General features: G+C 42.3%; 1 protein-coding gene across 7 annotated transcripts in view; it reads right to left on the reverse strand.

The window, feature by feature from the left end:
• Nucleotides 1-20,702, reverse strand: part of PPM1B (protein phosphatase, Mg2+/Mn2+ dependent 1B) — a 111,113-nt gene that overhangs the window by 62,925 nt on the left and 27,486 nt on the right. For all 7 annotated transcript variants that reach the window (XM_050951893.1, XM_050951888.1, XM_050951889.1 and 4 more), the window contains exon 2: nt 4,405-4,549. The gene's annotated coding sequence lies outside the window, so the exon portion shown is untranslated. The remainder of the gene's footprint in view (nt 1-4,404; nt 4,550-20,702) is intronic.

Consider the following 20,702-nt stretch of genomic DNA (forward strand, 5'->3'; position numbering starts at 1 on the left):
AGCTTTGTAACGGACCTTGAAATAAACTCTGCTTTCAGTGGGGAACCAATACAAAAAATGCAGCATCGAGATGACCTCTGTTGCTAAGCAGTCAGGCTGCTGCTGTATTTTGTACTAGAAGAAGCTTTTTCAAGGTGCATTCTCAGATATAAATTGCAATAATCAACCCAGAATCACAAATGCATGTACTGCTGTGGCCAGGTCTGAACCAGACAGGAAGGGGTGCACATCAAAGTGAGCATTTGTGGCTTCCATGAGTATTTGGGCATCCAACAGCAGTTCGATGTTCCACGAAGACCCCATGGCCGTGGAATGATTTGGCAATCTGAAGGCAGTGATACCCAACAGAAGGAGACACTACAGAGGAGGCAAGTTCTTTATAGTACTTCCTCTTTTTACCATCATCATCCTTAAACCTAGGTTCAGCTTTAGACAGGTTTCTTGATTCAGGCACTGTGAAAGCTGGGAGAAAGTGCCATTTACACATGATGTAAAGGAGTTGAAGAAATTCCTTGTGTTTGAATCTGTCTGTACCAGATCACATTTTTTACAGCCAATAATCAAGCTTGCTTCCCTCCCACATTTACTTCTGCAAGCTATCCAAAAAGCAGGGCTATTTGTGTAGCACGTGGCTAAAATAAGGCTCCGCTGCTGGAGTGTGAAGTTGTACAAGGAAGAGGCTGCAATTCACTATTTCTTCTAACTCCATGAAATATGTTCAGCTATTCTGTTTCCTATTTTCCTGACTTACATATAAAGGTAACCAGACTCATATTAAAGGTCAAGTTCTGCTCACTTTACTTAGGTGCCTTAAATGATACCTGTCACATGAATAAGCCTAGCAGATTTTGGCTCTACCAGTAACATTTAAAAGTAGTAAAAATCAAAGCACGATAAAAAACCCCAATATTGGCTATAAATATTAGAACAGAATTAATTGATATTTTAGGCATGATCTGGAAGTGATATCTGTACAAGAATCAAACTTAAGCATTTAAACCAAAAAATACTGATCTATGGTCGTTAAGAACCATGTCCAGATGATATTCCTCCATTGTGTTAAGTATGGCCTTTTTAAATGATACTTTGCTTCATGCCCAGTTATATGCTAGGGTTCTGGATCTAGGGCACTGCCTTTAACTATTTTTAAATTACAGTTTTGATCTTTTTCAAGAACATAATTTTTTAAATAAAAACTTGACAGGGATTTGTACTGGAAAGGCAATTAATTACACAATCATATATGCCATAGGCCTTTACTGGATGGACTGCTAAAGCATATTTGATTTTGAGTCTTTTATCGTTCAAATGTAATTCTCATATTGTTAAAGATACTAGCAACTAAAATAAAGCTTTTTTTTTTTTATAAGAGTCACACTGACGACATTACTGCAGCTGCAATATTAAAAGGGAAGCTACCAAAAATGATTTGAGAATGCATAAATATACTGTCCTGAAGCATACTGGTTTAACACATATACTTTGTGGTAAAAACAATGATAAATACTATGCTATGGAACACAGCAACCAGATAGAGTAACAGGGTCAAAAATGTTAATGCCACACCCTGGTTGATGTAATCACTTTCTGGTGAAAAGGAGATCAGTAACTTCTCCAACAGTTCTCAACCTGCCAGTCAGAGCAATGAATAGAAATGAAACAACCAGAACCTGCAACAATGACCTGGGGAACTCTGCAACACCTCAGATATCTTTCCCTTTGCAGACGTTTTTCAGCAGTTGAATCTACAATATACTTATGAAGGATAGTTAACAAAAGTTACAGAAGGTTCTGTAACTGAGGGCTTGTCTACATCACAAAGTTGCAGCGCTGGTGAGGGGGTTACAGCGCTGCAACTTAGGAGGTGTACACATCTGCAGGGCATCACCAGCGCTGCAACTCCCTGTTTGCAGCGCTGGCCGTACTCCCGTTTTGTCTCGGGTGTAGAGGATCCAGCGCTGGTGATCCAGCGCTGGTAATCAAGTGTAGATACTTACCAGCGCTTTTCTTGACCTCCGTGGAATAAGCAGGTATCGCAGCATACCTGAGGAAGCCTCTCTGGTAATCAAGCAGGTCTCCTTCCCCGGTTTGCTCTCGCGTTCCCCGAACCCCCGAGCAAGCAGGTCTCCTTCCCTGCGGTTTGCAGGGGGGTTCGGGGAACGCGAGAGCAAACCGCGGGGAAGCAGGTCTCCTTCCCCAGTTTGCTCTCGCATTCCCCGAACCCCCGTGCAAGCAGGTCTCCTTCCCTGCGGTTTGCAGGGGGGTTCGGGGAACGCGAGAGCAAACCGCGGGGAAGCAGGTCTCCTTCGCCAGTTTGCTCTCGCGTTCCCCGAACCCCCGTGCAAGCAGGTCTCCTTCCCTGCGGTTTGCTCTCGCGTTCCCCGAACCCCCCTTGAAGCCGCCCAACAGCGCTGCAGTGTGGCCACATCTAACACCACTTGCAGCGCTGGTTGCTGTAAGTGTGGCCACTTTGCAGCGCTGGTTGTTACAGCTGTATTAGTACAGCTGTATAGGGCCAGCGCTGCAGAGTGGCCACACTTACAGCAACCAGCGCTGCAAGTGGTGTTAGATGTGGCCACACTGCAGCGCTGTTGGGCGGCTTCAAGGGGTTTCGGGGAACGCGAGAGCAAACCGGGAAAGGAGACCAGCTTCGCCGCGGTTTGCTCTCGCGTTCCCCGAACCACCCTGCAAACCGCAGGGAAGGAGACCTGCTTGCTCGGGTTCGGGGAACGCGAGAGCAAACCGGGGAAGGAGACCAGCTTCGCCGCGGTTTGCTCTCGCGTTCCCCGAACCACCCTGCAAACCGCAGGGAAGGAGACCTGCTTGTTCGGGGAACGCGAGAGCAAACCGCGGCGAAGCTGGTCTCCTTCCCCGGTTTGCTCTCGCGTTCCCCGAACCGCCGAGCAAGCAGGTCTCCTTCCCTGCGGTTTGCAGGGGGGTTCGCGGAACGCGAGAGCAAACCGCGGCGAAGCTGGTCTCCTTCCCCGGTTTGCTCTCGCGTTCCCCGAACCGCCGAGCAAGCAGGTCTCCTTCCCCGCGGTTTGCAGGGGGGTTCGCGGAACGCGAGAGCAAACCGCGGCGAAGCTGGTCTCCTTCCCCGGTTTGCTCTCGCGTTCCCGGAACCACCCTGCAAACCGCAGGGAAGGAGACCTGCTTGCTCGGGGTTCGGGGAACGCGAGAGCAAGCCGGGGAAGGAGACCAGCTTGATTACCAGAGGCTTCCTCAGGTATGCTGGGATACCTGCTTATTCCACGGAGGTCAAGAAAAGCGCTGGTAAGTGTCTATACTTGATTACCAGCGCTGGATCACCAGCGCTGGATCCTCTACACCCGAGACAAAACGGGAGTACGGCCAGCGCTGCAAACAGGGAGTTGCAGCGCTGGTGGTGCCCTGCAGATGTGTACACCTCCTAAGTTGCAGCGCTGTAACTCCCTCACCAGCGCTGCAACTTTCTGATGTAGACAAGCCCTCAGTGTGGCCACTCTGCAGCGCTGGCCCTATACAGCTGTACTAATACAGCTGTAACAACCAGCGCTGCAAAATTGTAGATGTAGACATACCCTGAGTCAAAGAGGAAACTTTGACAGTACTGCCACAACTGCCTCATTTAAGGCAAGAGAGACACTGAGGGTATTTCTACACTACCCGCCAGATAGGCGGGTAGGGATCGATCGGGGATCAATTTATCATGTGTAGTGCAGACGCAATAAATCGATCCCCGATCACTCTCTCATCGACTGCTAACTCCAGCTTGAGGAGAGGCGGAAGCAAAGTCGACGGGGGAGCGGTGGACGTCGATCCCGCGCCGCAAGGACACGAAGTAAGTGATTCTAAGTTCATCTAAGATATGCAACTTCAGCTACAAGAATAGCATAGCTGAAGTTGACGTATCTTAGACTGACCCCACCCCAGTGAGGACCAGGCCTAAGAGAAAGGAAACAGTAAACTGATCTCAGCCAGGTGTTGCCAAGAGTTTTTACTAGTTGCCACTAGAGGACAATATTTATTGGAGAGGAAGAACCCATCAATTCTGGATTACTGGATACCAATGTGCTGATTAATTACAGTTTTTCACTTACTAAAAATGTTTTCCATTGAAAGTTTTACAAAAATTTAATTATCCTTTAATCAGAAAAATATGTCTAGCCGAAATGATCTACCTGTTTGCAACATATACCCAGGATATGAATGTTAAATGTACATTAAAATGTTGACGACTACATTTAAGAATGAGAAAAATCAATTAAACTCAGAACAAATGTTAAGAAATGCTAAATTATAAATCCTTAGACAATTTCAAGTTGAAACAGCTGAACAACAAAAATTGCTACCTCAGTCATTAAGGTAAGATTTCAGGTTACCTTTCCATCTTACCTCCCCAAAACTAGCAGAATCTGTTCTTACCTGTTAACTGCACCTCTAGCCAATTCCTCCAGCATTAATCTAGAACATTAGGTTTACATTCCTGCCAACACGTACAGAAGAGAGTAACTTGGAAAACCTTGAGATACCAGTGCACGATGCAACATCTGCTTTATTTCAAAATTTCCTACAGAAAGAGAGGGAAAAAAACAAAGTAGTTATCTACTCAGAAAGGTATACAAATAATTAATTGAATGTTAAGACTAGAATAGGGTTTGTTTGGTTTTTTGATACACTGGTTGTATTAAAACTCCTAGCCCGGTTGTCAAAAATATCAGTGCATCCTGTTAATCTATACATTCAAGATTCACTAATGACAATACAGCTGATGAGTTTTTGATAGATTAGTTTGTGTCGAATGTATTTGGGCATGTTTAGCTAATTAAAAGGCAGCTTTCACATTTCAATAGTTAATGCTTTTTCTTTACTTTTATGCATGTGAATTAGGAGGATTGAGTTCTATGTCTGGGCTAGATTCTGATTTTAAAGCACAAATCTCTACTGCTGGAAGAGACACCAGAAAGAGAGCTGAGTATGTATAATTAATGTATACGCTCTCTGGGACAGAGACTGTCTCTCTTAGATGTTTGTAAAGTGCCTATCACTGTGGGGATGGGCCCTCAAATAAATGTGTAATTTTAGCCTCAGGTCAGCCTAGACCTGAGGAAGAGCTCTGTATAGTTCAAAAACTTGTCTCTCTCACAAACAGAAGTCGGTACAATAAAAGATATTATTACCTACACCTTGTCTCTCCAATATCCTAGGACTGACATGGCTACAATACTGCATAACTGATAGATACATTTAAAAAAAATTAACTCCAAAAATATTTTAAATGCCATTTTCACAACAGAAGAAAGATGAGTAATATAAAATATATTTATATCAAACATGGTTCTATTCCACAAAAAGTTACCAAGACTGGTATACTGGTGGAAGGAACCAGACTGGAGCAAAAGCCCCAAGAAAAAAATATGGTTAAGTAGCCAGAGTTTCACCTGCGACATGGGGGGCGGAGGGCAGAGTACAAGACTTACTGGAATATCCACTACTTTAAAAACAGACTATCCAAATACCTGTTCAGCTCTGATGACCAGGGTGAAGGGCATGTGGCCATAGCCTAGCCCTCACACTGTTCAGTGCCAGCGCAGAAACAGAGCACTGGCTCCACTTTGGCCCTCTGCAGGGAGTAGGAATCTAGCAAAACAACAAACATTTTTGCCTACATTGCTTGGAACTAAAAGTTCCTGGAAAGGAGAGAGGTTATTATGGCTTCTGGATGAAGCGGAGTTCTCCAAGCAATGCCTGCACTATACCCTCAGTGCACTAACTGTTGAAATATTAACAAAGAAAGACACTCACACAGCAACAAGCAGTAATATCCAAAAGTCATTCCCAATCCTCAGAAACCCTATGTATGGAAAAGCTCTCAATATACAATTCAACAGCTATAGCTAAATCAATCATTATAAATTGTGGGACCAGAAGTATAAAATGCAGTCTTTCATAACATTCTGTTTTAAGGCTTAAAAGAATTATATGGAAATACATTAAATATACACTTTTGAATATTCATGGAGACTAGAACAACAAAGCATTTCATAAGCAGACAGAATACTATTAATCCAAAATAACTAAAACAACATATTAGAATTCTTTTTGCTTAAAAAATACTTGGTGATTGTAGTAAGACTTAATTGCTGTTAAAACATTCAGACAACAAGTAAAACAATACTAGGACATTTACAAGTCATGTAAATATGCTATACATAATATGCCCTAACTGCTAATAGATTTCCAAGTTTTTTTCTTTAAATTGCTTGAAAACTGCCTAAGGAGATAAAGCCCTTAAACTGTCAGAAAATTAAAATCAACCACCATAGAACATAAGATGACTGCAAAAGGTATTACTTAACTGTAGGTATCTTAAAAAAAATTAATAATTTAAAGAACAATGAGACATGCAAACCCGGTTCTGGAAAATGTATAAATCCGTAAGTGGAGATTAAAAGAATCAAGGTAAATAAATGGTTACTTTAAATACTTTTATTAAGAAAGAGAACCTCCATCTTATTCCACAAAAGGGTAGGCCTACCAACTGCTGACCTCATGGATATTTAATTTAATAAATTCCTGCAAATTAACTATCTATTAATATCCCAAATGACCAGGTACAGAGAGGCATAAACACAGCATTAGCAGCTTTTTTTTTTTTTTTTTTTTTTTTTTTTAAACGCTCTCAACATCCATACCTATCACAGGTCACCAGTGACCTGCTCAGAGTGACAGCAACAATGTGCTGGTTTTAGTCTTGCAAAATGACATGCGTGACAGAGCTTGCCTTATATGAGTAATCAAATGATGTATGGGAGGAGTGAGCTGACTATCAGTTTTTTGGGTGTTTGATTTTCATTTTTAGGCTGAATGGCAAATGGAGATTTGGTTGGCCTGCAAGTACTTAAACATCTGATAAGCATGAAGTATCAAGTCATTCAACACGTAGTTGCATCTAAACAAGACAAGGATGAGGCAGAGGGTTACTACAACCTCCAGATTTATTATCTCATTCACTGAGGAACACTAATGGTAAAGAGTTCTCCAAACTAAATCAGTATTGACCGAGGACATCTATTGAAAACAAGAATTCACTTGAGGATAAAGCTATCCATAACATCTTAAGACACTGTCCTAAAAGGGAAGCCGATACCTTTCCTTAGCCATGTTGCCCACCCTTTATTTTATGGCATTAATAAAACAAGGTTTACATTTAACAAGAGATAAATAAAATTTCAGACATTATTTATGAATTGCTCAGTGCCAACTTATGCTTTCTTCTGTACAAAGAAGATGCCATGGAATTACCTGAGTTTTAGAAAATTCTAACTTGAGCATTTGTTTTCTCAACATTCATGTTACACTAAGCGCTAAATTTTTCCACTTAAACTCCCCTGCTACATTTTTTTTTTCTGAAGGAAGGAGGAAATGTGGGTACTTCACTTTGAGACATCACTTACTGAAACTCAGCATATCAAACAACTATTTAAAGCACTCTATAACTTTAGAGCAATTTAAACAGTATTAGCAACTTTACAAAAATATAACCACAGCTATAGTACATGTCTAGACCTTTCAATCAAAGCTAGAGCCCCCAGAATACTAAAGGCTTTGCAAAGCTTTATATCAATTTTTAAAAAATTCAACGGTGTAATTTTATTTTAAGCCATATTTGAAGAAATTTGGTTTTGTTCTTTAAGTTGCAATGAGATGCACAAGAAAAGCCAACACTGAAGTATCCATCTTCAGTCATTTGAATTGTCTAAGCATAAAATTTGATTGGAAATGAACACTGCTGAATGTTCTATCTTGTAGGATTAGTTTCTGCTTTACTTCAGTGAACTCCTTAACAGTGTATGCTAAAATGAAAGTCTGGGGCTAGCATAAATTTAGCAGCATTTTAAGTTAGGTCCACACTTGTTCTAGCTAAAGATGATCTCCACCTACCCATATACAAAAACAAAAGAGTGGGTTTCTGGAGCATGTGGAATCTAGAGGTCAAAGATCTGTTTGGAACTTTGTTTTCCCCAAGAAAGATGTCCTGATTACATCTCCTTCTAGGAAAACCCTGTACTCCAGTAGAATGAGTAGAAGAGAAGACAAAAAGTATGCTCGTCATTTAATAACAGATAGAAATACACTGTGTAATCCATGTAGATATTTTCTATACTAGAATAGCTTGTCCCTTAACTATTTTGAAGGAGATGAGCATCTAGCCAGATAATACAAGGCTTTAGCCACATCCAGAACATGCTATTTCTCCAGTGGAGTGGGATTCTGGAAAGAAAACAGGGAAAATTGATTGATTGATTTGGGTAAAATTAAAAAACAATTTTGGGAATAAATTTAGGAGACCATAACACCACTTGACCTGTGGACTATAGAGTGGGAACAGTTAGCCACAAGTGCTTGGGAGTCGCATCCTTCTTGCTGATGTAATGACACAAGAAAAACGGTCTTGAGAGTAAGGTGGTGAAGAGAGCACTTGCAAGGAGGGGCTCCAGAAGATCTTTTAAGACAGTGAGATCTTAGGAAGATGTCAGCTGGCTCCCCACTGGACAACTGTAGATAAATTATTTTAAAGAGCTTCAGAACAGCAGGGTAAGAACACAGATCATGACTCAACTGGAGGGTGGCACACTGCAATTGTTGCAAAGTGAACCCTGATTGAACTAGAGAGTCATGAGAGCTTTTACTGTAGTGCGTAGTCAAGAATCTTGGGAATGGAAGCCTTCAGAAGATCAATATTGTTCTAAGCCATCCTTTTTGAGAATCTCTTCCTTTTGGAGGAACAGGGTTCTCTTTGTGGAAGCCTGCTCTGCAGTAACTCTCTCAAACCTACACTGAACAGTCTATCGGTGGCGCTCCACCAACCAACTTCCAGGTTGAGAAGTGTAATGACTTCAAGTCTGAGTAGAAAATTTTATTCTGATTCCAAATGATATGTCCAGGAAATCTGGTAGTGTGAATCAGGGGTTGAGCTGATAAGTGAATTAGATCTGTCGTCAGAACTGGCTGGGCCAATAAGGATAGTTTGTGCTGTATTCTGTCTTATTTTTCATATTATCTTGGGTAGAGAAGCAAACAGAAGACCTTGTTTCCAGGATGTGAGAAAAGCATCCTCTACAGATCTTCAACTCGCATGTTCTGGAGCAGAATTTTGAGCATTGTGTTCTCTTTCTTGGCAAATAAGTCTATGATGAGAGTACCCCCTAGTGACACATTCGAATAAAGACAGATATTTTGAGGGACCACTTGTGATTGGTTACGGATTGCCCCTTGTGATCAGCTAGGGTGTTTCCGAAACCTGGTAGGTGAAGGGCTATCAGAGCTATCCCATGGGTCAGGCACCAATTCCAAAACTTGATGGACTCGCAACACAGGAGCAATGAGTGAGCCCTGCCTAGTTTCTTTATCTAATGCATTGCAGACACACATTCTCACGGACCATGTGTGATAGCCTTTCTGACTGTCCAACTTCCAAATTTAAATGAAGTCATGAATCGCCTCTTGACGCTAAATTCCTTACATCTGAACAGGGGCGTCCTTAGGATTTATGGGGTCCTACGCAGTATTATTAAACTGGTGCCCCTGTGCCGGATGGCAGCCTAAGCTCACAGCCTGGTGGGGGAGGGGGAGGAGGGACTTGACAGCAAAGGATAATGAGATGCCCGGCCTGCCTCATGGTGGCGGAGAGTCACAGTTCCCCACAGAGACTTCCATGCACTCTCCCTCATGCAGAATGGACATGAAGAAAGTACCTAATTAAAAGCACTAAAATTTGGGAATAAAAAATGTCAGTCACAGGTTTTTTGATATGCCTTGAAGTTTGTCAGAGATTTATTTGCAAAAACTTCATAGTAAGGGTGAGTCAGCTGTCCTGCTGAATACAACATTACATATAATGGAATACATGATGCAGCTCTTCTCTGTTTTACATTTTCTTATTCAGTATTTCTAAGTTGAATTTATATTTTAAATATACTCAAATTTTAAGCCAGCATTCCAGATTATTACATATTTAACTCACTGAAACAAAGACATTCTTTTAAATTAATCAGAGAGGTTTAGTGTGTTCATAACAATGTTCATTGCTTTTAGAAAAAGGGAACAGTAATTTACTTTGTGTGATCTCCATAACAAGAGACATGGTTATGAAATTTCACCAACTTTAAAAAAATATGTTTCCAAAGATTTTAGGTATAACAAGGATTTTGTCTTACTAAGGTACTGATTTTGCTGGAGGGTTCTTTTAAAACTAGTTCGTCGGATAGTCAGAAGTAAAGAAAGGGAAACTCTTTGTCCAGCTATCTGGAAGAGAAGGACTGTTGTCCTTTTAAGGGCTCTCCTCAGTGGGGAGCTGGGGGAGAGGTGGTGAAGGGATGGACAGAAAGGACAGGAAGACTTGGAAGCCCTTTTTTTTTTTTAAACTATAGTAATTAAAATGTGTATTTTAGATAAGGGAGGTCTTTTGAAGGATTTATTTAAAAAACTGTATGTCTGAAGATCCACGCATTTAAGGCTAAAGATGATTGTGCATCTAAAACTCTATGCAAGCATTTTTTAGAAATGTGATTTTATAATCTTCACCAGCTCACTAATGAAATATTTTTAAGCAAATTTTAAACTAAGGTCCTGTAGACTGACATGTTCTGTGTAAATATTACATTAATGCACAACTGTTTTTGTCAGTAAAGTCAGAAACTGACAGTATAAAAATTTATTTGGGCATAAGCTTTCATGGACATCGGATGAAATGGGTTCTAGTCCACAAAAGCTTATGCCCAAATAATTTGTTAGTCTTTGAGGTGACACAAGGACTCGTCCTTGTTTTTGCTGATACAGACTAACAAGACTACCACTCTGAAACCTGTCAGTACATACCTTGTGGTTGGCAAATGCCTGTTAAATGGCTTTATTACCCCTTGAATGTCTCTTTAACAGTTTCAATGCTGTGCTAATAGGTCTGGCAGGCTGGAGGTTTTTTCACTTTTAACTACTAGATTCCCTCCCAAGGAAGACTCACCAGGCTAGAGCAGCCATCTGTGGGAGCCTGCAGAAAGGGTCAGAACAGGAATAGGAAAACAAGAGGGAGGACACTAACACCCAGTGGTGCCCCAAATTTTCAGGTGCCCTACGCAGCTGCCTATGTTGCCTATGCCTAAGGACGGCCCTGCATCTGAAGGTATTTTAAGAGTGCACCACATTTTATTCCTTAAACATCTGTGATCACTGTCTCTGTAAGTGAAAGAGTGGGAAAAAGTACCCCTCTGTGCGTTGAGTTTCTATCCATCAATTTATTGATGCCAGAATATGAAATAGGATAATTAAACATGTCTGAGTCTCATTCCATACATTGATCTTAGCCAGCCTTGCAATGGTCTTAGAAGTCTCACTAGCATGGAAGTGCAAGTTGGCATGTGACCCATGAGTTTAGACAACTCAAGGCTGAGTGATCAGTTTGCTTTGATACAGGAGATAAATGTCAAAATAGAGTGAAGTGTCTTTAGAAAGATTATACCAACCCCTAATTAAGAAGAAAGAACCTGCCTACTCCCTACCTATTACCCTCTGAGAAAGAAGCCTGTTTTCTCCCAGAGGAAACCACCACCTTCACTAGGCATCAAGCCTCCTGTATAGTCATCTGGACAGCAGGTTTGGTATGAAAGTTGAGAGTCAACCAAACCAGACAGTCATCCCTGAACTGATCTTCAGATGCCATCTTCTCTGTTTTATCAGCTTAGACAGGAATAACCTCAACCACTAATAGATGGGTACTTATCTCTAAGGGGTATTCTGTCCAATTCCAATCCTTTATCATTTCCCACATTCCTTCACTGTCCTTTTTCAACTTTTCTCACAAGAACCAACTGAAAGTAGAGAGAGCCTCCCTGATCTGTCTTAGAGACATAGATGAGATGTCTATGGAATTCAGAGGAAGAAATTTCCACTCCTAATATTTCCTTATTCTGGGAAAATGGGGAAGCCTTCATGAGATATCAATCTGAGAAGGTCAAACAAATACATACACCTTCTCAGACTCAAGATGGTAATGGTAGCCCCTAGCTACCACCATTTGTTTGTTGAGCCCTAGTTCGTTGGGAAAGAGACTTGTCCCATGTCAGCAATCTGTACTTCAAATAATGTTTTGTAATTTGCTATACATAATTGAAGCGAGGTAGAATGGGCTTTCTTACTAATGAAAGTGAGCCTGTCAGGATCTTTATCTTTGGGAGTCACTCGCACTGGGCCAACTGACTAGCTTCCTCCCAGGCTACTGGTCTTCCTGATAATGGGTGAGTAACGGATTACTCAACGCTTCTTTATGGCCCTGTGTATCTTTTCTCTACACTCTTTGCTGTAGAGGCAAGAGCAGCAGGGGTCTGCCATGAACTTTACAGATAGCTCTAGGTTACTCTTATAAGGACATGGCTATTCTACCTGGATCAGTGAAGAACAAGATACCTAAAATCTTATAGGCCTTAGCTTCAGTTAATGTTGTCTCAAGTTCTGGTGTATCAGCTAATTGAGACAGTAAATCCTGAAAGTCATCAGGCGCTGGAACTGAGACAGAGTCTCCCCTGACAGGTGACAAAGTTGAGTGGTTTTGGGAAAGGCTATATGGTATTGGTCCAGTTGTTCTGGACTGGTTTCCTTCTCTTGTTCTTTGTCTCTGTCCAGGATGGTAGAAGATATGGCTATGGTAAGTCTTGAGGTCAATGCTGCAGAAGTACAAGAATATCTACATTTATGCAATAAGATAGGGAGAGAGCTAATACTGGGTGTTCTACAGTTCTCACACTACAGGGTAGACCTCCCAAGGAAGGCGCAAGAATGCATCCGTGTTTGTTTAATCTTTGTGTTGCAGTTGTGTTCACCACTGAAAAGTACAAGAGATACAGAAAGTGTCATACAGTGAAGCTGGCATGGGAAAACCTTGTTTTTCTGGGATTAAATCAAGAAAAGAGTGAATGTCAAGGCTATAACCAGGAAGTCTAGAATGGCATGCTACATGAAGGAAAAGTATTAGGATAATGTCCTACTTCATGGGGGCAGGGGGTGTTTTTGGTGTTTTGTTGGTTTTTGGGGGGTGGGGATTAGACTAATGACATTACTGCCCTTTCCTCTAAATTCATAGTTTTCTTAATTTTAAGTAGGATTTGGTCAGAGAGAATACTGAAGGGGCCAAATCTCATTTATACTGCTCTGGCTGTATGCAAGGGTCTTAAAGTGGGTGGGTGGGTGTGATCAGACTTGTTATAGAAAAATGAAGTTGCATATTACAACATTTTGAAGAACTGAGAGAAGTAACTAGCATCAGTAAGCATGGTTAAGCTAATATTCGTAGAAGTGCAACTGATAGCATTTAAGGCAGGCAGCCCACTGAGAAATTATACAAGCTTCACCACACTACCACCACTTAAGGTCTGATTAAAGGTATACGGTAATAATTATGAGAATTTATGCTTCCTATTAAGGGTATATCAAATGAAACCAAAACCTCTTATATGTTATAGCAAAGAAGCCTGAAGCATTAAATAAGAAAAGAAATTAAGAGAGAAGGGATAAAAAGTCTCAAGAACATTAAAGCTTTGATTATTTGCCAAATTCCTAGCGAATACTACAAAAAGTACACTCTACATGAACAATGGCTTTGTACTCAAAGTGAAAGCCTAAAATATAAAAAATTACATCTAAAAACCTGCCTGTCTGTGTAGTGGCAGAGTGGCCTCCCACTGAGTCAGAGGAAGGACCGCCCCTTGAACCCTAGTGAACAGAGTCAGACTGGGCTTGGGCCTCCCACTGGAAGTTAAGGAACGGGACAGGAAGTATAAAGGAGGAGCCCTGAAGCTCAGCTGTGCTGGAACAGCCCAGGGGAGATGGATGGTTTCTGCCCACTCCAGGGGGTCGAGCCTGAGAAGGATCCTTACCCCGCTAAAGACTGGCTGGAGCTGTTGGAGCCACCAGCAAAACCAAGTGGCTGGGACTGCTGCTGCCAATCCTACCCCAGGGAAGTGGAGGACCCCATGAATCCAGGTACACTCGAAGGGGAGGGTAGGAAGTGGCTCAGGGAAGCTGACTCCAGTCTGGCTGCAGTGCTCCCTGAAACCCAGTCAGCGTGCTGCAGCCAGGATCTCCGCTGACCAAGTGGCAGAACACTCTGCCACTGTTAGGGCCCTGGGCTGGGACCCAGCGGACCAGGGTGGGTCTGGGTCCCCCTTCTCCTTGCCACTCCACCCTTAGGCCAAAAGGTCTGTGAGAGTCTGCCATCTACCTGAGGCAAGACATCAGGCAATAGGCTGCCTATTGCTCTGCCTGCCTCAGAGATCAGAAAAAGCCCCTCCTGAGCCAATAGACTATTTGGTACTCTGCCTGGCTTGAACACAGACTATCTGGTCCCCACTGTGCTTGAGAGACTGAGTCATGAGACTAATTGCTGCTCTGCCCCTGCCTAAGGTGGTAGTCATACCAGTGCCAAGTACAGCAGTAATATAAATGGTCTACACATTCTCAGGCCTTGGCTACACTCACACTTTACAGCGCTGCAACTGGGGTGTGAAAAAACACCCCCCTGAGCGCTGCAAGATATAGTGCTGTAAAGCGTCAGTGTAATCAGGGCAGCAGCGCGGCTCCCAGCACTGCACGCTACACCCGTAAGGGATGTGGTTTACATGCAGCGCTCGGAGAGCTCTCTCCCAGCGCTGCCGCTCTGACTACACTCACACTTCAAAGCGCTGCCGCGGCAGCGCTCCCACAGCGCTGCCACGGCAGCGCTTTTAAATTCCAAATGTAGCCATACCCTCAGTATTCCCTTATACATCCCTTTTGGCCACAGCATCACAGTAAGAGCTCATGTTCAGCTGTCTACCTTCCACCAGGACCCCAAAGTATTTTTTTGGTGTCACTGATTTCAAGAATAGTCCCTCATTTTGTATGTATAGCGTTCCTGCATTGCACTCCTTGGTGACCTTGCACATCACTGAATTGAAAAAAGTATTTGCTTGTGCCCTGCTTAAGTGATTCAGATTGATCTAGACCAACGTCAAGTTTTCTTCATTTTTTACCACTCCCCAATCTTCATGTCATCTGCAAACTTGGCAAGTAATCCCATTTTCTTCCATATAATTCATAAAAATGTTGACTAGTGTAGAGCTAAGAACTGATCCCAGTGGGAACTCGCTAGAAACACCCAAGCTCATAGACTGCTCATTTGCTCAGTCCCTCCCTGAGGGACAGAATTCACAGAATGCTTGTTTGCTCAGCCCCTGCACAAGGGCCAGAGGTCAGACTGCCCAGTTGCTCTACCCTGCCTGGAGCCCAACACCAATTGACTGCTCATTGTCCTGCCCTGCTTGAGGGTCAGAAACTTTTAGAACGTTTGGGGCTCTGCCCTGCCTAAGAGCCAGAGCCTTGGACTGATTAGTCATCTGCTAATTCCTTGTCTGTGGGCGTTAGTGACGCAGTGTGATGACCTCCCACCCCCAACTGATGCAGAGTAAGAGGACTCAACGTTAACCCACTATTATCTGGAATCATGCAACTGACTTCTTGGAGAAGTTTGAAGAGGTTTCTCCATAGCACAGCTAATTTTGAAAGTTTAAGAAAACTTGTACTGATAACATGACAAATATATAGGAAAAAATGGAGAAATGAAAAAGTTAAACTTGCAAACAGGCAAGAGAAATGGACAGGCCTTTATTGCTCAGTATTGTAAGGGACTTTGAAATTCAGTTTGCCTCTGTTTTTGGTAGGAAGTTGGACCTGAGAAATAAGTGTGGTTCCTTGAAGACTCAACAGGAAAAGTGTAAACTGAAATGTCCAAAATTTTCCTGGATGTAATTCTAAAATGATTTTTCCCCCTCTCTCACATAGAAGATGTAACTGACTTGAATCAGATGCCCTGAAAACTGTTCAAAACATTTCTGAAACTTCACTGATTTCTGTATTTCATGAGATAGGATATCTGTACCTCACAGCCACACATTCCTCCTTGTTATGGGACAAAGTGAATATGGTTATCTTGCACAAAATAGCTTATATAAAACAGGTTTTTAGACTTAATGAGCCTTGCCATTTAGTGTTAAAGATTGACCTGTATGACCTTATGACATCCCAAACTGTAGTTTGGATTTTCTTCTTTTGAGACAGAGACAGACAGACTTAACAACTTTAAACAAATAAGACAAACTCCTCCTGCTCCTCCTCAAGAGGTACCTTTCCTTTTAGAGGCTACTACATTCTCCAGGGATTCAGGAACTGAAAGTTAGGGGACTTCTGCATGTCACCTATCACTCTGCTATGAGAAAATCCTATTTCTTCTGACATTCTGAGAAGACAGACAATTCATACACTTCAGAAGAGGAAAAAATATTAAAAAAAAAAAAACTTTCCTTACAGACTTTCAGCCTCAAAAGGATAGGTGGATGTAGAAAATGATTAAAGAACCATACTGATGACTTGCTCTATCAGGAAGTAATGAGGGTATAAGGGAGAAGAGAAATTTAAGACAAGCACTGAAACACTACTTCTGCCTATTACTGGTTCTGGAGAAAGGCCTGAGGAAGTATGTGCTGTCACACTCATAGGGCTGGTCCACACTATGGGGGGGAAATCGATCTTAGATACGCAACTTCAGCTACGTGAATAACGTAGCTGAAGTCGAATATCTAAGATCGGATTACTCACCCGTCCACACCGCACGGGATCGATGTTCGCGGCTCTCCGTGTCGATTCCGGAACTCCGTTGGGGTTGATGGAGTTCCGGAATCGATATAAGCGCGCTCGGGGATCGATATATCGCGTCTAGATTAGACGTGATATATCGATCCCCGAGCAATCGATTTTAACCCGCCGATACGGTGGGTAGTCTGGACGTAGCCATAGAAAACCAAAGTAAGCCTAGTAATTCCATTGAGCATAGACTTCCTCTAGCTAGAGCTAGATATCCTGAATGAGTAAACCAACACTGACAGTGAAGCAGAGGACCTCTCTCTCTTCTGCTCTGGTGGAACTGAGACCCCTAGCACAAGTTTCATATTCACAGTGGAGGGTTCAGTAAGGACAGACTGTTCATCCTGGTGTCTGCAGTGGGATAAGAGAATGTAATACTCACAAGCCAGCCTCCATGCCCAACCTACCACCTTCATCTTTGATCCCCACTGTGACACTGCATCCCATATTCTTCAGTGATATATAATTATGGCATAATGATGCATTTTGTATAAAACAGGTCATGTGAGGCATCATTGGAAAGTTAGGATAATCCATATTCAGCAAATCATATTTGCAGATCCTGCATGTATCATTTTATCTAAAGTTAAGAATATTGACTATGTATCTGTATTTCAAATGTAATTATACCTGGGTGACACTCACTAGGCAAGATGCTTTCAGTCTAGACAGGTGATGGGGAAGGGCCTATTCAGGGTAATGAGCCATTAGGGAAATCAATAGGCCTAAGGAGAAGCTTATCCATCCCTGGGTGAGCCTTCCTGACAATGCTTCAGACAGCCTGTAAGTAATGGCTGCTATGACTCAGCAAGGTACGCAAGAGTCTATGGCCAGGCCAGACGACTCTGGACTCCTCCTTGGGATATCAGTGTTTTTCCACAAACTTAGTGCGGGACAAAAGGTTCCCGCCCTATGCTAAAGCTATATAAGGCAGGGAGTGACATCATCTCTTCTTCAGTCCCCACACAAGAGGACTCCTGAAAACAACTGATGAACAAAGACTGAACTGAGGCAAGTGCCAGACCCAGGCTAAAAGGATTTCTAACCTGTGTATGAAAAAGCCTGCAGATTCCACACTGTAAAGCAAGTGCAGCTTGTATCTTGAGAATCTGCAAGCCTGCTTGTACCATCAGCCAGGGAGAGAATTTGTTAATTTATATCCTGTCTTTCTAGTATCTTAGGCTTAGTTTGCATTCTTATTTACTAGGTGATCTGCTTTGATCTATTTGGGCATAAGCTTTTGTGGGTAAAAAAACCCCACTTCTGAAGAAGTGGCGTTTTTACCCACAAAAGCTTGCGCCCAAATAAATCTGCTAGTCTTTAAGGTGCCATCAGCCTCCTCCTTGTTTTTGTGGATACAGACTAACATGGGTACGCCCTGACACTGCTTTGATCTGTTTGCTATCACCTATAATCACTTAAACTTTTGTGTTTTAATCTAAACCAGTAAGTTTGGAGTGAAGTGCTTGGGAATCTCAGCTCAGGGGGCTGTTGCATTTCCTCTCCATATTGAGGGAAGGGCAAACTCTGAGCTTATGCTGTACAGCGCAACATGGTATAACTTTGCGTTTATACTCCAGTGGGGAAAGGGGGCATAAGGTGGGAGGCTGGTGGTTATTTTGGCTGTAGCCTCTTTATTGTTGGTTCATGCAATAGCTGATCAGAGAGCCTGCATGTAACTGCAGCTGGGTGTGTCCCTACCTGTGTGACTACTGGAGGAAGTGTCCAACTGGAAGGGGGGCTGCAGCTTGTCACTGCAGCAGAGGGTGAGAGGGAGCCCAGGCTGGTGGGTCAGAGGGCTCAGTGGTACTCTAATTTCAGGGAGAACCCGTCACACTAGGCCTCATTTAAGGTATCTATAGATCAACAAAGTTTTACTACCACTTGCAAGGATGAATCTCTAAAGTTAGGAAAGGGTGAAAAAGCTATATCACATATATGGCCCAAAGCAGGAGTCAAAGGAGAAATACATGCAAGGATGAATAAGCTAAGTTTTACTTGCTGGAAACAGTTATGGCACACAGAGGAACTACCACTAGGAAAAAACGGACAGTTTTTATTTAGCATGTTCTACGTTCAATGGAAGGTAGAGTTTCAGCAGATCAGACTTTATTAGAAAATGCTGCTTCAATCAAATGCTTAGAACACATGAAGGAGTCAAAGATCAGGTTCTTACTCTGGCGTTATCCTGTTTAAGTTACCATGTGTCTTAAGTTTTATGCACCTGCAAGATGGGTAATTATCCCTCACAAAAGTTTTACCAACTGTAATTATTGCTAGTACAGCATTGAGGTCCTTGGATAAGAAACCACTACAAGTGCATGGTATTTTTAAATATCAGGAATCTTGGAAGCACTACATTCCAGTTACTGTAACACAGCACACTCAAGTGTTTTATTTTGAATTAAGTCTGACTTGGAATTGTTTCATAAAATAAGCCAGAAACTATGCCTATAGACAACTATAACAAAAGGCTTTTACATTTTTATACAGATTAAATAGTTTATTTTTAATCAATTTCATGCTAAGTTTCATAAAAAGTCCATATTAGTTCCTAGTACAAGCAATTACATATGATGGTTACAACACCTGAACTTCCACTATGCACTACCTTTAACTCTCCAATCGCAATGGCTGTAGTAACTACAGAGGTCCTCAACCATGGCTGGAGATTCCACTTTCAAGACTTATAAGTCTGAAGTCTTTAGAATCAGCAGGAATCCTGATTACATATCAGTATTACAGATCTCCAAGCAATACATTGGGCATTACAATCTTTCAGTCCCTCCTGCTCAAGGATGATACACATCACCCAGATACTACCAACATACTTTAGTGAAACAAGCAAGGGGGAGCTCATTCCCCGAGGTTGCATTAGAAAGTGGTAAAGTTTGGATGTAGTGTATTTATCACCACATCAGGTTCCACATCTGCCAAGACAAGAAACACTCAAGGAGACTCCTGAACAGACTGAAATGGTACCAGCATAAACAATCTTTTAAGGACTCAGTGGTTCAGCACACATTCTGCAAGTGCAGATCTACCACAATACATCTGTTTACTGAGGAAGATATCAAATGTCATCACTTCTGTTCCAGAGTGAGCAAGGACAAAGCATTTCTTTCTGTGGGGTTGGAGCAGAGATTTCCTTTGTATTCCCACCCATACATCTACTGCCCTGTGGTGGGTACCAAAAGCAGCATTAGCGCTGGTAGTGCCAGGGTTTCATCAGATCACTGGTACTGCTTCTTTCTTCAGGGCCTCATCAGATTCAATGCTATGGTGCCTGTTTTCTTGTTTTTGCTTGGAGACTGAGCTCTGACAAAGGAAATATGCTGAGTAGGGGCAGGAAAGCACAGTCAAAACAAGATGTAAGATCTACACTAAAGGAGCCTGAGGACTGTGCCAGAGCATGCACTGTCGTATGCAAATGGCACTAGAAAACAGACCTAGCTGGTGTCAACTGAGTCATTGACTTCACAGGAACAGTGTCTGAGATTTTTCTTAAGGACGTTGCCAGAGCAGTGCTGAAGCTGAGGATGGGAGCCAGTGTTCTAACTGTTTCATAAAGGAGAGCTTCAGTGCAGATGCAGATCACTGAGAATCCAAATCAGCCTAACGAAAGAAAGGGGGCTAAGAAAGTCTAAGTGCAGATCTAACAGAGGTTCCCAATGCTCTTCATTGTAGAGGTATGTGGTATACAGTAGTTGTAGTAGTAAGGTGCATGCTTATGGGTGATACTCTTCAGGCTTAATTTTTCATTTCCTTGGTTTTGAGTTTCTCAGGTATGTTGTGTGTGTAGCAAACCTATTCCCCAAACACTGTGTCCTGTATTTCACTATAGTTATTTAAAAATAATGCAGCCTGTACGTGGTGGAGGAAACAAAATGTATTTAGAGCCCAGTACTGCTATTGAGCTAATATACAAGGTTTCAATACTTGAAATAAGGAAGGGACAAAAAATTCAGGATCAAGAAAAGAATTGTAGGTTGAAC

Source organism: Gopherus flavomarginatus, chromosome 4 (assembly GCF_025201925.1).
Source record: "Gopherus flavomarginatus isolate rGopFla2 chromosome 4, rGopFla2.mat.asm, whole genome shotgun sequence".
Classification (NCBI taxonomy): Eukaryota; Metazoa; Chordata; order Testudines; family Testudinidae; genus Gopherus; species Gopherus flavomarginatus.